Raw genomic sequence first — 18,564 nt, 5'->3', positions numbered from 1 at the left:
ACATTCTTGATAATTTGGAGTTACAGGCAATTTAGGGTGTATTGATGGAGTTTTTGAGCAAATATTGTGGATGGATACCATGCGGTACCATCCAGCCGTGTGAAGCCACAGATTAGATGTATATTGAGCACATTCAAAGTATAGAGTGGAGTGAGAAGAGTGAAAAAATATATGTGTGCACAGTAGAATTTATATAAATTAAACGTCTCCATAAAGAAAATAACATATACAAACAGAAAGATACAAGTTAAAAATATTTAAATATTTGCTCTCATAAATTTGACAACTTGGAAGAAATGGACCATTTCCTTGAAACCAAGAACTACCTATACTTAAAGATGAAATAGGTAGTCTAAATAGTCCTATAACGATGAATTAAATTTAATTTATAATTTAAAAGCTGGGATAAAAGAAAAGCCCAGGCCCAGATGGTTATTCCGGAGAATTTCACCCAAAAAATAACCTCAATTTCACAAAATCACAGAATCACAGAGAATGTATGAGGACGTAACAATTCCCAGCAGCTCCTTCTCTGAGATCAGTGTTAACCAGTAAACCCAGACAAAGACAGCATAAAGCAAGGTAACATTGACTAATAACTCCCATGAATGGAGATGCAAGATCCTCAACAGGGTACTAGACATTCGATTCAGCAATGGATAAAAAGAATTAAATACTATAATCAAGTGGAATGTGTAAGCCTACTCAATATTTGAAAGTTAATGTCATCTACCGTATTAACAGTCTGAAGAAGAAAAGTTATATAATCATATCAATTGACACAGAAAAAGCCTTTCACAAAATGTAACATATTTATAATGAAAGCTCTCAGCAAACTAGAAATAGAGGAAACTTCCTAAACTTGATTTTTTTTTAAAAAGTCTGTTGAAAAAAAATAGCGAATATCATACTTAAAGTGCAAGACCGGATGCTTCCCTATAACATAGTGTACATGGTAAGCTCTCACTACTCTTATTCAACACAGTCCCGAAAGATCTAGTTGACACAAGGCAAGAAAAAGAAAAGGCATATATATTAGAAAATTTTTCTCTATTTACAGATTATTTGATGATTTTAACATTAAAAATCCTGGGAAACCTACAAAGAAAAAAAAACATCTTGCAGAACTAACAAAAAATTGAATAAGATTGCAGAATATAAGATCAAAACACACAAAAATGCAACAGCATGGATGGATCTGAGGGCATGTGCTAAGTGAAATAAGTCAGATAGAGAAAGACAGATATTCTATAAGCTTACAGAAATGAGGGATCTAAAAACCGAAACTCATGGAAATATAAAGTAGAATGGTGGTGACCAGAGCTTGGGGAATTGGGGAGATGTTGGTCAAAGAGCACAGTATTTCCAATTAGAAGATGATTAAGTTCTGGAAATTTTAGGCACAACGTTTTGATTATAGTTAATAATAATGTATTATATACCTGAACGTTTTTAAGAGAATAGATCTTAAATGTTCTCACCACAAAAAAAGGAATGGTAACTATGTGACATGATGAAGGTATTAGCTAACACTATTGTGGTAATCATTTTGCAATAAAAGCATATCAATTCAGCACACAGTACACCTTAAACTTACACAATGTTATATATCAATTACATCTCAATAAAGCTGGAAATCATTTTAATTAAGAAATAAAACATATTTAGAAATGTAAATATATTTAGATTATATTTAGAAAGTAAACATTTAGATTATATTAGCATATATTAATATTTCTATAGATTTTAGGCAGATAGCTATATGCTGTCTATGTAACATTGCATTATGTATAGTGATATAATACTTATGTGTAGATAACATAGCATATATTGTTTTAATATTGTTGTATGTTATATTGTATTAAATAAATGGTATTTCTGTATAGTTAATTAGTCTGCCCCGTGAAAAAGCAGAGACTGTATAGTGGATAATGGTGCAAAAAAAAGAAGTGTAACAAAGTTGGATCCCTAATCACAGATGCTGCGATAGGTACAATATCTTTGCAGATCAATATAGCCTCTGAAATTCATATGTGGCCACATGCATTCTTTTTAACTCATAACCAGAAAGAGGATCAAAGCAGTTTGCATTCCCTTAAAATACCCAACAGTATATATTTATTGTCTTGCCCCAGGGCCATGTCTTACCTCTGTGACTTGTGTTCTCTGTCCTAATATAGACTGAAAGGAACCTAATTTTCTGGATATTCTGCAGAACATAACGTGTTCACTGTATCAGTTGACCTCAGAGTAACAGAGGTGTCCTTAAATAAGACCCTAAAATATATCCCCCCAAAATGATATATTGATGCATTTTAAAGCATTAAAATTAAAAGACAAACATGACTGTAATTTCATTATCACAATTATTTAATTTCAGGGAATGAGAGAGAAGTATACCAAGTCCTTAAAGATTGGTTTGGTTCTATTTCTTAAGTAAAATGGCTAGTACTTGGTGTTTTTACTATCAATATTATTATTTAACTTGTGCATTCGTGTGTTAAATTGTCATTTTATGTATGATGCATTGCTCATTAATTTTTTATGAGCTGGAAGAGCTGATAAAAGAAATGAACATAAAATTAAATCATTATAAAAATGAATGATACATCAAAAGCAGTAAAAAGGAGTTTGACATCATTGGAAACAGAGATCTGAAGGATAGGTTTTAGATATTCAAGCAAAATGGAATAGAGAAGAACATAATGTTTAAACAGTTAAGAGAAAAATATGGAGATATGGCCCAAAATATAATCAACATCTGCTGTTGTAAACGCAGTAGAACAAATGGAAAATAAACACGTTTTAAACGCATAAAGGAAAACTTCCCCGATATAGAGGAAGAGAGAATAAAAGATACAAAGATACAGAATAATGAACATCAGTAGATAAATTAGTAAAATTACTGGACTTTAAAGAAATAATTGTATTGGTATCTATACAAAATATTAGGTTAGTCTCATACTTCTTCACTGCCATATTGAATGATGAGATAATAATTAAATTCCTAAAATTCTAATGAAAGACACTTTTATCCAGAAAGTTGCCATTTAAGAATCAAAGCAAGAGACACAAATTCTCAAACATTAAATAATTAAGGACTTGTAGCATCTGTTAATCCACTTCTAGAAAAATTCTTGTTGAGAATAAATGCCAATCAACACAAAAGTTGACTGGCAAAGCTATGATTATGAGATTATTAGGACTTAATAATTTTCACATGAAACAGGCTAACAACTGTGAAACTATGGTTAAATAATGGAATATAAATGTTATAAATCTGCATAGTATAATAGTGATGATAATATAACTAACTATGAATCTGCAGGGGATAGAGAAATGGGAAATAGGTTATCTTCTTTCTTAATGGAATAATGTTCATATCCATGAGAACAGGGAAATGAAGATGATTTAAATTTAGCCAGTGGTGGCTAGTGTTACATTTTACCAGTTGGGAAAGAGTTTAGTCACACATTCTATACTTTATAAAAATTATTTCTGTCAAGTATTCTGCTTTTTAGCCGAAATAATTATATTTACATAGCTACTAATTATTTGTTTTCCAAACATTTTTATTGAAATATATCTAACCTACTGAAAAGCCCAAATCATACATATACGAGTTGATGAATTATACAAAGTGAAAATATCAATGAGACTACCACTAACTAGGTCAAGAAATAGAGCAATACTAGAATCCTAGAAGTCTCTTTTTGTCCCTTTCCAACCACATCCCCCTACTTCCTTCCCAAATATAGCAGCTAAGCTGACTTCCAACATCACAAAGTTTTGGAAATTTATGTAAAGGAAAAGAAACTGCTTTATGGCTTGCTTCTTTTGCCCAGGGATATGCTGGTGTTGTCCGTCTTTTCCACTTTACCTGTTGTGGCTCAAATTAGCAATTTCCTGATGACTCATGAAGTTTCTCAGTTCTTTATGTTTATCAGCTATTTGGATATGTTCTTTTGTGAATGGCTATTCATGTCTTATCCCATTTTTTTCATCATCTATTTGTTATATTGGTTTGAAGAAGTTCTTTATATTTTCAAGATACAAGCCTTCTGTGGGTTTTATGTATATTAAATATCTTCTCCCACTTGGTGTCTTGCCTTGTCACTTCATGGTGTTCTCTTTTGATTACACTTAATTTTGGATCCGTGTATTTATCAACATCTTTTTTTACAGTGATTTTTGTGTCTTTTTGAAGAAAACTTTGACTATTCCATGTTTGCAGAGATATTCTCCTATCTTATATTCAAGAAGCTTCATTCTTTTGCCTTTCATATACTGTACTAACATCTAATTGGAATGGAGGTTTGTGAAGGAGGTATTGAAATAGGAGTTTGAAGGTGTAAGGGCTGATATTTTTAACAACTTTATTGAGATATAATTGATATCCAAAAAACTGCACGTTTGATGTATACAATTTAATGAATTTGAACATATCAATACACTCATAATTCTATCAGCACAATCAAGGTAATAAATATATCCATCACCTCTAAGAATTTCCTTGTGTCCCTTTTTAATTGTGGTAAGAGAATTTAATGTGTGACCTACCCTCTTAACAAGCTTACTATACTGTGTTGATAACTATAGGTGCTATGTGTACAATGGATCTCTAGAATTTATTCACCTTGCAGAACTGAACCTTTATACCCATTGAACAATTCCCCATTTCCTCCTACCCCCATCCCCTGGAAACCACCATTCTTTTCTCTGCTTCTATGAATTCAACTATTTTAGATACCTTATGTTAGTGGAATCATACTGTATTTGTCCTTTTAAGACTGGCTTATTTTACTTATCATAAAATGTCTTCTAGGTTCATCCATGTTGTCACAAATGGTAGGATTACGTTCACTTGTAGGGCTGTATAGTATTCCATTTTATGTATATGACACATTTTGTTTACCCATTCTGTCAGTGGACATTTGTCTTGTTTTCATATCTTGGCTATTGTGAGTAATGCTGCAGTGAACATGGGTGTGCAGATACCTCTTCAAGATACTGATTTTAATTTCTTTGGATATATACCCAGAAGTGGGATTGCTAGATCATATGATAATTCTATTTTACTTTTTTGAGGAACTTCCATAATGTTTTCCATAGTGGCTCCACCATTTTACATTTCTACCAACAGTGTACAAGTGTTCTAGTTTCTCAACATCCTTGCCAACACTTCTTTTTATTTATCCACATATTCACTCTTTCCATTGCTCTTTCTTCCTTCTAACATCCCCATACTTTAATCTGGGGTAATTTTCCTTCTGCCTTAAAAAATTTTCCTCTACTATTCCGTTATAGTGGGTCTGCTGGTGACACATAACTTCAGTTTTCCTTTGTTTGAAATTTCTTTGTTTTTCCTTCATTTTTAATGATTTTACTGGGTTAAATTTTAGGTTGGTAGGGTTTTTTTGTTCTTTCAGCGTTTGAAGATATAATTCAATCGTTCTCTGCTCTCATTGTCTTTTAGTTGATAATTCAGTTAGCTGTTTGTCTTATTTTTGCATCTTTGAAGGCAAGATATTTTGAACCTCTTGTTGTTTTTAAGATTTTTCTTTGTCTTAGATTTTCAACAACGTAACTATGTACCTAGTTGTAATTTTCTCAGATTTTTATCACTTGAAATACATTTTAATTTTTTAGCATATAATTTGTTGCCTTTTATAGGTTTTGGAAAATATTCACCAATTATTTGTTCAAAAACTGTTTTTGTTCCATTCTTTCTGTATGCTTTTGTGAAATCCAATTACATGTGTACTAGGACACTTCACTGTGTTACATACGACTCGCAAATACTTTTTCATGTTTTCCTTTTTTGTGTGTGTCTCTATAAATTCTGTCTGGATATGTTTTCCTGGCCTATTTTCCATTCTACTAATTCTTTCTTCAACTGTATCTAATATGCTACTGAACATAATAGTTGAATTTTTAAGTCCAGTTTTTGTGTTTTGAGTTCTAAAACTTCCATTTGGCTCTTTTCTAATAGTTTATTTTTCTCTTCTAAAATTTCCATCCTGTCTTCAAATTTGAGTATATTAGTCACACATACTTAATATTATAGTCTATTTCTGATAACTACAAGGTCTGGATCTCCTGTGGATCTCTCTCTCTTTCTCTCTCCTTCTTTTTTGGTCACTTGGTCTTATTTCCTGATATATCTGGCAATATCTAACTGAATGCCACTCATTGTGTATGAACAATTGTAAAGATAAATTTAGGCTCTGCCTGATATTGTCTTCCTCCAGAAGGAACTTGATTTTACAGACATACCTGGAATATTTTGTAGATTCAGTTCCAGACAACCATAAAAAAGCAAATATCACAATAAAATGACTCACACGAATTTTTTAGTTTCTCAGTGCATATAAAAGTTGTTTACACCATACTGTAGTCTGTTAAGTATGCAATAGCATTATGTGTAAAAAAAACCTGACATACATACCTTAATTTAAAAACACTTTCTTGCTAAAAATACCATAATCTGAGGCTTCAGCAAGTCATAATCTTTTTGCAATAGTAACATCAAAGATCACTGATCACACATCACCATAACAAATATAATAATAATGGAAAAGTTTGAAATATTGTGAGAATTACTAAAGTGTGACACAGAGACACAAAAATGAACAAATACTGTTGGGAAAATGGTGTCGATAGACTTGCTCCATGCAGGGTTGCAACAAACTTTCAATTTGTAAAACATGCAGTATCTGCAAAGCCCAATAAAGGGAAGCACAACTGAAGGAGGTATGCCTTTACTTTTGGCAAGCAGTTATGCAGGGGCAGAGATTGAGTTAACTTTATGGTATGCTCTAGGCTTTGTGGAAGCTAGATTTAGCTGTGATCCACTCCTATTTTTGGAGTGTAGCCAGCTTTTCAGTGATTGTAATGAAAAACTTCTTTCCCTTCAACTTTTGAATGTCAAGCTATTACGACTTTGGAATCAGTGCTGAGCTTTTCGGCCTCTCCTTGGGAATTTGCAAATGGCCAGGTTAAAAGGTACGTCAAATGTAGGTTCATCCCTTCTCTCTGGGACCTTTACACTTCAAGCACTTGCTGCCTTTTGTTAGCTTTTTGATGGAAACACTTATGTTTTTCATTTCCAGCAATTAGAGTTGATCTCAGTGGGAGAATTGTTCAGCAGGAAGCTAGTCTGCCTTTATTGGAAATGTTAATACTTCTAATTCTATTTTAAAGACCATGTTTTTTAATATAAGAAGATATGAGGAAACATTTTTTCAGCAATTAGGAGTTTGGAGAGGGTCCTCTTACTCTGTTAATTGCAAAACCAGTACATTTCTGTCCAAGTTGTTGAAGAAGGCACTTGGGCAGAAAGCAGTTGGTAGGGCTCTTGATCTTATATTTGTTCTGATTTGACTTTGTCTTGCTTTTATGTTCCATGAATTGTTTCAGACTTCAATCTAGTTTTATGGAGTCATAGAAACATGAAATATTTGAATTGAAGTTAGAATTCATCCTTAACATTTTCCCTTATTAAATCATCTACTTCCATTTTTGTCATTATATCCTATCATATCTTCTTTCCAGGGTTTTTAAAGTTTACTCTCTACTATCTTGATTTCCATTATCATCATCTTTATCATGTCAGGTATGAAACACACTTCATACCCTGTATTTCTAAGGGAGGTAGTTTAAATTTTCTAGCTTTGCCTCTACTGTAATGAAGGAAATTAGAATTGTTACTTCATAGACATTATCAAGAGTACCACTAACCCCATCTAAGACCAGAGTGTTGGTAAAAGACCTGAGGAAATATCCCAAGGAAACAATGAATCTCAGATTACAGAGGCCAAAGATACAATTTCTACCTGCTGTTCCATATGTAGGAAATTTCTATTTATTTTCAGTGAGCTTAATATAATTGAGGAAACTCATTTCCTTATAGTCTATACCTGAATCATTTTCCAACTAATCTCATCATGTTCAAATTCATCCTTCTGGTACCTGCTGGAGTGAGCTATCTAAAACACAGATATGAGCATATTAATATATTACTATATTATACATACTGTATTTTAAATTACTGTATATTAATATTCTTCTTCAAACCTTTCAATGGGCCTCTATCACTTAAACACAAAATTCAGGTTCCTTGGGCTTTCCATGGTTCATCTCATACCTATACCTCCCGTCTATCTAAATCGAAACTTTTCCACCTTGCGTATGTATTAATGCACTTTGGCCATATTTACAGGTATTCTTCAAATGCATGTGATTACATTACATAGGAATTGAACACCCATCTTGTGAGGAGACCCTCTGTCTTGCTGGCGTGATAAGTAAGCAGCCTGTTGGGGGATCCCATATGTTTTTGTTTTTGTTTTTTTTCTGCGGTACGCGGGCCTCTCACTGTTGTGGCCTCTCCCGCTGCGGAGCACAGGCTCCGGACGCGCAGGCTCAGCGGCCATGGGTCACGGGCCCAGCCGCTCCGCGCCATGTGGGATCTTCCCGGACCGGGGCACGAACCCGTGTCCCCTGCATCGGCAGGCGGACTCTCAACCACTGCGCCACCAGGGAAGCCCGGGGGATCCCATATGGTTAATAACTGGGTAGGTCTCTAGAAAGGGAATGCCACCTCCAGAAACAGCCAGCCAGGACCTGGTGTCCTCAGTTCTGTAGCAACAAATGAATGAATTCTGCCAAAAACTGGAGTGAGTTTGGAAGTGGATCTTTCCCCAGTCGAGCTTCTGATGAAACTGCGGTGCTTGCTGACAAGATTGAGACTCTGAAGCTAAGAACCCAGGTAAACCGTCCCCAGACTCCTGTCCCACCAAAGCTGTGAGCTAATAAATGAGTGGAGTTTTAGGCTGCTAATTGTGTGATAATACTGTTGTACAGAGGTAGAAAACGAGTGCTCCCGTCATGCTGTTTCTCACCTTCATATTTTGCATTCGCTTGGCCTTGATGCTGTACCCTACCCACCTTTGTTCAAGCAACACACTACTATTTGTCACTGACGAGACAATTCATCACTTCGACAAAGCTTGTGAATTCTTGCCTAATGCTGCCTTTTGCGAAATACAAATCGTCATTCATCTTGCTCCTTAACCTAATTAATTTTCAACTTTAATTTTGCACACTTCACACTATATTAGGTGGGAATATTTTCCATAGACTAAACTTGAGGACAGAGACTGTGTCATATTCATCTTTGTAACCACAGCATCTATCACTGTGCCTGTTATGTAGGCCCCCGAACATTTCTTGTTCCACTCTTTTCAAGCCTATGACTATTGCTCTGACTTTACTCTTACTATCATTCCCTTTCTCAGACTGCCCTTTCTGTTTCCTCCCCTTCATGTAAATAGAAATCATTATTCAAGGTCAACTGCAATCGTACCACCTCTGATTATCTTCGAATATGCTTAACAATCTAAAAATTCGTAACAGAGACTAAGTGTACATTTGATTGCAGAAGACAGGGCAGTTGCCTGGCTTCCTTATCATGCCTCACTGCTCAAAACTACTTCCTGTTCTCCACTGGATGCTAGATAGAAACTGCCTCTTACGATGAAACCAGGCACCAATTAAAAACCAACTGATTCTGTGTCCTTAATGTACTTTGTTCTAAACTTTCTATGTTTAATCATTCATATTTTTGAGGGACGTCAAAAGTAGGATTGTTTTAGCTTAATAGGGTTTCAGGGGGGGAAAAGCTTGCAACAAATGAGAAACGAATGATTTATAGCAGTACTCTGACAAAAAAGTACATACTTTGATAAGAAAATTTCCAAAGTACTGATGAATAATGAATAAACTACATAGTGAATGAACAGAAAAAAATTTGGGGCTACTAATATTGCTTTCTCTTTGTCTTGGTATAGTGCTAAAATGTTTTACATATGGATACTGTCTCATTTAAGCCTTCCAGCAGTCCCGTGGGGCAGCATGTTATAGGGGTTAACAGGGTAAATCGTGGTGTAATAGGAATGCCCTTTTCTCATGGAGTTGTGGAGGTTACGTGAATTGGTATATAAAGTGCTCTTAGAATAGTGCCTGACATTTTGTGAATGTTAGCTACTATTATTGTAATAGAAGAAACAGGCTTAAAGAGGTTAACGTTACTAGTCAAAGTAACGTTACAAGTAGGTGGAGCTGCTGAGTTTAAACCCAATGTGTCTGACTCCAAATCCTGCAATCTTAACCACTCAACTATATTGCAACGTAATAATTTTTTTAATTAATTAATTAATCTATCTTTGGCTGCATTAGGTCTTTGTTGCTGCACGCGGGCTTTCTCTAGCTGCGGTGAGCAGGGGCTACTCTTCGTTGTGGTGCGTGGGCTTCTCAATGCGGTGGCTTCTCTTGTCGCGGAGCTTCAGTGGTTGTGGCACGTGGGCTCAGTAATTGTGGCTTGCAGGCTCTAGAGCGCAGGCTCTGTAGCGGTGGCACACAGGCTTAGTTGCTCTGCGGCATGTGGGATCTTCCCAGACCGGGGCTTGAACCCGTGTCCCTTGTATTGGCAGATTGATTCTTAACCACTGCGCCACCAGGGGAGGCCCTATGAAACCACTGAAATGATCAGTCTCATCTATTGGTGGCAGGAATTTAATGGTTAGACTCGGAATAAAAACGAACTCTATAGTATTACTACTTAATAATCTATTATTATTCTACTATTTCATAATATATTTAATAATTCCCATTCTATGGATCTATCCTAAGTGGGGAAAACAAAACAAATAATTAGGTACAAAGATCTTGATCACTGAATTATTTATAATATCCTTGACTGTTGAAGAATAGTACAGTGGTTAAATACATTATATTTTTATATTATTGAATATTTTATTTCTATATATTTATAATTGAATATCATATGCATGTTTTTAAATAATGCTATTATAAGCTAGATAAAATTCTATTTTAAAATAGAATTATTTTGATACATTTTATAAAAGAATTGCCTATGAAAGAAATCTTATATACAAAATGAAGTCTAAAGGGAAATAAAATCATAAATGAAAATAGCTCTCATATATGCGAATAAATGAGTGACATTTTAATTTTCTATTTGAACAGTTATTTACCATACACACCTCTATAATGAGCATGTGTTATGTTTAAAACCAGGAAGAGAACAATAAGTTTGATTTTTAAAACAAACTAAAAGCCTGATTCTCGTTTATGGGTTATAGGAGAAATAAAAATAAAGGATTTTTGATAGGTTCAAAATATTAAGTATTGGTAAGATCACAAAAGAAGTATTTGCTCTAGATAAGCTACCAATTGATATAGTAATGCTACGCTTTTGCTGCCCAAATACGACTATTTCGGTAATAGAGGTTTTATAACTTGGAATGAATCTCATTGCATTTCCACGCATTTCATGATTCTGTGAATTACCAGCAGTACTACCAGAGGAAGGAGAAACACCCAGCCCAGCTCCATGTCCCGCACTCCTGCTCATTTCTTTCCATATTCTTGTGGCGATGGATAACAATCAGCCATGGCCAAGCATGTCCCTTTATAATTACTGCAAGAGCCTCATAGTCTATAAGGTCCTATCAGCAGGGAACCCTACTTATATTGTCTGTGTTGAACATATGTCATAGTTGAGTTTTTAAATTTAGCAACGATGTTCCTCAGGAGAAAAGGAGATGCAAGATATTCACGTCTTACCAAAATGTCAGTTATCAGCATGTACATATTGCATCTCCCTAATGACTTGGTTTAGTAAATGAGCAGAAAACACCACCTTGTTACTGTGAAATAGGAAAACTGTGAACCAAAGCCTGACCTTTTGCATTCCCTCCTTGGGAACCCTGGCTGTGTGGCTCCTTTATGATGGCATTTAAGCATATTTAAGTATCTCTTATAGTTACAAATAGGCTTCCTAGAACCAACATCCCCCTTTATTTCTCCTCCCACTTACCGTCAAACTTCTTGAAAAATTGCACTCTCCACTTTCCCATTTCTTTCTTTTATCAAAAAAAAAAAAAAAACCAATTTACACTGGCTTCCATCCTTAACACTCTAGTGAAAGACATCTTCACTGTTACCAATAATCTTCTCACTGCTGTAACACATGGCTGACTTAAAGTTATTACTTAACATGATCTTTTCCCCCGGTTTTATTAAGAAGTAATTGACATACATGAGTGTATAAGTTAAGGTATACAGCATGATGGTTTGATTTACATATGGTTTTTTTTGAAGTATAGTTGATTTACAGTGTTGTGTTAGTTTCTGCTATATAGCAATAGTATATACATTCTTTTTCAGATTCTTTTCCCTTATAGGTTAGTACAAGATACTGACTATAGTTCCCTGTGGTATACAGTAGGCCCTTTTTGTTTATCTGTATTATATATAGTAGTGTGTATCTGTTAATCCCAAGCTCCTAATTTATCCCTCCCCTCTCTTTCCCCTTTATAACCATAAGTTTGTTTTCTGTGTCTGTGAGCCTGTTTCTGTTTTGTAAATAAGTTCATTTGTATCTTTTTTTAAGATTCCATATATAAGTGATATCATACGATATTTGTCTTTCTTTATCTGATTTGCTTCACATAGTGTGATAATCTCTAGGTCCATCCTTGTTGCTGCAGATGGCATTATTTCATTCTTTTTTATGGCTGAGTAATAATCCACCTGTTTTTTAAATAAATTTATTTATTTATTTTTATTTTGGCTGCGTTGGGTCTTCATCGCTGCACGTAGTTGCGGCAAGCAGGGGCTACTCTTCGTTACGATGTGCGGGCTTCTCATTGCGGTGGTTTCTGTTGCCACGGGGCACAGGCTATGGGCACATGGGCTTCAGTAATTGTGGCACACAGGCTTAGTTGCTCCACGGCATGTGAGATCTTCCAGGACCAGGGCTCGAGCCCGTGTCCCCTACATTGGCAAGTGGATTCTTAACTACTGCGCCACCAGGGAACTCCCTCTCCATTCACCTGTTGATGGACATTTAGGTAGTTTGCATGTCTTGGCTATTGTAGTGTTGCTATGGACATTGGGGTGCAGATTTACATATGTTTTGAAGTGACTATCACAGTAGGCTTAGATAACATCTATCATCTCATAGATACAATAAAAACAAAAGAAAAAAATTCTCCTTGTGATGAGAACGCTTAGGATCTACTCTCTAAACAACTTTCCTATACGTCATGCAGCGGTGTAAATTATAGGCATTTGACACTGAAGACTTCCTTTAAAACTTTTCTATTTTCCTGACTTCTATGGCACACTGCTGTTTCTTGTTCAATTCCCTTTTATGGTTGCCTTTTCTCTGTCTTCTTTGTGAACTCTCTATCCCCTACTCTGTTTATGGCTCAGCACTCTATCTTGGACTCTGCATCTTATCAGTCTCCGTGGACAGACATTCCTGACCGTGGAGTCACCGTTACAAATTATATAGCCTCCCTCCTAAGCTCAAAATCTGAAATCGCCCATTGTCCTACTTTGACATTTTCATTTTCAGATTGTACTGGGACCTCAAACTCAAAACATAGAAAGCTAGTCTCTTGACGTTCACTTTATTACATGCTCCAGCCCCACTGTGTAGCGGTCCACTCTTGATTTGGGTATAATTCTGTATCTTAGCATACAACAAAATATTTTTAATGTATTATTTAATTTCATGATTTACAAAGTTATGTTGAGTCTTTTTAGAGAAAAATAACACAAAAACTTTATATCTCCCACTTTGAAGACCATATGGACTTAATATTCAAAGGAAGAGTGCAGAAAATAGTCTCATTTTCTGATTAAAGACAAGACTTAGAAGGCAGACGGTTAAATTCTGTGACAACGTACAAAAATACCAACGAGGAGCTGCCAGTAGTTGCAAAAATGAAATGGAGATTTAAGGGCAATGGGACTAGCTCACAAGGTTCACAATTAGGTACAAAACATAAAGTAGGTGGGACAATAGCTTACGAGAAACATAACAATGTGAAAATATGTCCCGATAAACTGAATATTCAAGCAACACTGGAGTAGAGGCTTAATTCCAGTTCAATGCTTGCTTTTAGAAGAAATCTTCTAAAGCATAGATAGATTTCCTCATCTTTTTAATTGAAGTACAGTTGATAAACAATGTGTTAATTTCTGTACCGCCAAGGCCTTTAAGGTTTTTTTTTGTTTGTGTTTTTAATCAATCAAAAATGGGGGTGCTTGAAATTGAACCCAGGGCCTCATGCATGCTGAGCATGTGCTATACCACTGAGCTACACCCCCTCCTCCCTCATCTATTGTACCTGATTTGGGCCTTTTAGTGAGACCTTGCCTATGCCAACCATGATTTGCCATTCACAGTACATTTCTAAAATGTAAACTTTCAGTTGGCACGGACTGCTGTTACCAGAATATGCCATGTTTTCCTCACTTCCTATCATTTTGTACACTATTTTCTTGCTTTGAATATTCTTTCCTGTTCTTAAGCTCTTTTCTTTAAATTCTACCCATCCTTCATGTCGCATAACCTCCGGAAAGGCTGCTCTGAAGTCTTAACACTTGATCTGGTTCCCTTTCTGTGTCTTGTCCTGCGGTTGCACTTCTCACCCTGACGTGTGATCACCTCATCCTTGTGTGTGTCCTTGTTATACTGTCATCTCTGTAAGGTGAGGGACCTTGACTGATTTACCACTGTATGCCCAGAAGCTAGCAGTTCTGCCTGCCTTTTAAGAAGATCTCAAAATACATTTGGAATCACACATTTAATACTTTTAAAAGGTGCAAGTCAAGAATCAGTGTTAAAAATCCTCTGCTTTCCTATAGAACCATTTTTTTTAATGTTATCTATTTTCAGTAATTTTCTCTAGCCAATGCTAATAAATGCTCTGTTTGAAAATTAGTCCTATGACTAATTAGTCCAATGACACCTCTTTCATTAATGGGCTTAGTGCACTCAGGGGGCTCTCAGCAAATTCTTCTCTCATAATGAATATCCCTTTCCTCATATGGGGACCTGTTTTGATTTTGGTGTTGCTTTCCTCATTCAATATTTTTCTCTTCCTAATTTCCTTTTTTTTTTCCGTTTTTTTTTTTTGTTTGTTTGTTTGTCTTAAGGTGAGGGACCTTGACTGATTTACCACTGTATGCCCAGAAGCTAGCAGTTCTGCCTGCCTTTTAAGAAGATCTCAAAATACATTTGGAATCACACATTTAATACTTTTAAAAGGTGCAAGTCAAGAATCAGTGTTAAAAATCCTCTGCTTTCCTATAGAACCATTTTTTTTAATGTTATCTATTTTCAGTAATTTTCTCTAGCCAATGCTAATAAATGCTCTGTTTGAAAATTAGTCCTATGACTAATTAGTCCAATGACACCTCTTTCATTAATGGGCTTAGTGCACTCAGGGGGCTCTCAGCAAATTCTTCTCTCATAATGAATATCCCTTTCCTCATATGGGGACCTGTTTTGATTTTGGTGTTGCTTTCCTCATTTAATATTTTTCTCTTCCTAATTTCCTTTTTTTTTTACGTTTTTTTTTTTTTGTTGTTTGTTTGTCTTTTGTTTTTTTGCTGTACGCGGGCCTCTCACTGCTGTGGCCCCTCCCGCTGCGGAGCAACAGGCTCTGGACGCGCAGGCTCAGCGGCCATGGCTCACGGGCCCAGCCGCTCCGCGGCATGTGGGATCCTCCCGGACTGGGGCACGAACCCGCGTCCCCTGCATCGGCAGGTGGACCCTCAACCACTGCGCCACCAGAGAAGCCCCCTAATATCAATATCCTTTTAATTTTATTTCTTTATCATCTTGTCATCACCAAAGCATCCATTTTCTTTGTGCTGTTGTTTTCAGGGTGAAGGGAAATGGCCTTCTTGTTAGCACTTCTCTGGTGCCTGACAGCAGTCACTTCTCCCAGTGATTATGCTGGTAGCCGTGGGCCAGTCATTATCAAATATGAGGGTGCTGAAATTTTATACACAAGAGCACGATGGTAGTTTATCACTCCAAAGAACTGATGAATGTTTTTAGGCAATTAAAAATCTGTTAAGCTTCTGGAATCTTCTTGAAGCTTTTATAGTCGTCATTATCTGCCCAAAAGTTACTGCCATAAAAAAGCATTTTATCATACTTTACGGAAGTTACCTTAAAATTAGCTTTTATTCTGTTTTTACAATGAAAAAATAATAATCTGGCTATAGAATGATAAAATTATAAGAGGAAATACAAATTGACCTGAGAAGAGAAAAAAGTAAGACATTCTCTTGCCTTTAAGGAGTTTCCAGTGTGCTGGAAAAAACACACATATAGATAGAAATAATCAGAGTTTACTCACATGCGTGGCATAATAAAGCCAGGCAAGGTGTGGAATTTCAGAGTGTGAGAATGACCCTAGACACGAAGATCTGTGTTTCCATCCTGTCAATAGTTTAGCATTATAGCCTCATGTACATTTATTACCCTTTTAAAGGCTTGGTTTCTTCATTCTGAAAAATTGGGTTATTAATGTACTTTACCTCACAAAAAGTATTTGAGGATTAAATGAGACAACATATATGCCTGATATATTGAACATATAGCAAATGTTCAGTTCATGATAACTATTATTTTAATTTGCAAAGCGCTATAAACAGAGGAATGGATAAAGAAGATGTGGTACATATACACAATGGAATATTACTCAGCCATAGAGAAGAACAAAATAATGCCATTTGCAGTAACATGGATGGACCTAGAGATTGTCATAGTAAGTCAGACAGAGAAAGACAAATATAATATGATATCACTAATATGTGGAAACTAAAAAAAAGGGTACAAATGAACGTATCTACAAAATAGAAGTAGAGTTACAGAATTAGAAAACAAACTTACGGTTACCAGGGGGTAAGGGTGGGGGAGGGATAAATTGGGAGATTGGGATTGACATGTACACACTACTGTATATAAAATAGATAACTAATAAGGACCTGCTGTATAGCACAGGGAACTCTATTCAATACTCTGTTGTGACCTTTATGGGAAAGGAATTGAAAAAAGAGTGGATATATGTAGTATATGTATAACTGAGTCACTTTGCTGTATACCTGAAACTAGCACAACATTGTAAATCAACTATACACCAATAAAAAAAAATTTTAAAGACAAAAAAAGGGCTATAAAGAGGATACAGAGGAGAAACTTTTAACCATACCTGGAAGGGACAACTGAGGAAAAGACTCAGCGACGAGGGATACACTTGCGCTACTTGGAAGGCAGAAAGTAAGCAGCAACACTGCGTAGTTCATATACATTGTTGCAGATCTGCTGACGCACCTTGTTGGCGTGAAAAGTAGCTGAATCTACCATCGCTTCACCTTTTCTTGGAACCTCCTTTAGCTCTCTGCCTCCTGTGCTACATGTCTTAGCTTCATGACAAAGGGAATGACTTCTGTGTTCATCACCAAGGGCAGAGCCAACAGGACATGGATTCAGCCCATCCATGTGTGTTTCCAGCTCAGGCGTATGGATTCTATTCTGCTTTTGGTCTTCCCCATTTGCCTCCATACTCCTTTTGATTGCCTGCCTTGCTAACTTCAAGATCTAGCGTTATATGAGGAGACACTGGTCTTACAGAAATGCTTAATAAACCCCCACAATTGTGTAAGCCAATCCCCCAAAACTAATCCATACGGGCACACACTCACTCACACCCTCACCTACTGGTTCTTCTTGCCTGATTGTACCCTGACTGATATGTGTTCTGCTCTACCAATCTTGCCGCTCTCCCTTCTCTGCTTTACGGTCTTGTCTTCCATTGCATGTAAATATCATGCCCAGAACAAAATCATGACAAATTTCCCATTTGTGTCTCTGAACACAATAGCAAACTTGTACCATGACATTAGACATATATTATATACATTTATTTCAGAATTTCATTATCATTCTATAACATTCATCTATGAAATAAATGAAAATATAAATGTATAAATGAAATATTTAACAATAGAGCTGAATGACTGGTTGATATCATTTCTTCAAAAGCAAGATTACAGTATTTGTGTTTGCACTAAAACAAACAATATATAACATTGAAGGAGCATACCATTTGTAAGACTGGTTATTCTAAAGGACAGCCCGTGTGTCTTCTAATCAGTTTTGTAAACATTAGAGGTTTTTGCAAATTGATGAAAAGAAAGGATCATAGGGTAGAATGCAAAAAGCTGTTAATATTGCTTCTATCAAGGTCTTTTCCTGCTTCTGCTAGGAGGGACTTTGACCTTTAAAAGGATCAGAGACTGAAACAAAAGAAAAACTCAGAAAATTGCAAGTAAATAATTATCTTTCAGAAATACATACTTTATGTAAAGATACTATTCTTGGTTCTCATAATTTTTTCTCCCACTCATGATTTTTTGTACTGCACTGGTGTCCATGGTAACATCCATAGTTAATGAGTAGATTACCACTAATGTCCTACAACTGCCAATCACTATTTTATTGTATTTTCTCAAATCATCATTTTAAGCTTTACTTATTTATTTAGTTTTACATCTTTATTGGAGTATAATTGCTTTACAGTGTTGTGTTAGTTTCTGCTGTGTAACAAACTGAATCACCTATACGTATACATATATCCCCATATCCCCTCCCTGTTGCATCTCCCTCCC

Source organism: Neophocaena asiaeorientalis, unplaced genomic scaffold (genome assembly GCF_003031525.2).
Source record: "Neophocaena asiaeorientalis asiaeorientalis breed wild unplaced genomic scaffold, Neophocaena_asiaeorientalis_V1.1 scaffold669, whole genome shotgun sequence".
NCBI lineage: Eukaryota > Metazoa > Chordata > Mammalia > Artiodactyla > Phocoenidae > Neophocaena > Neophocaena asiaeorientalis.
This window is presented reverse-complemented; position numbering follows the sequence as displayed.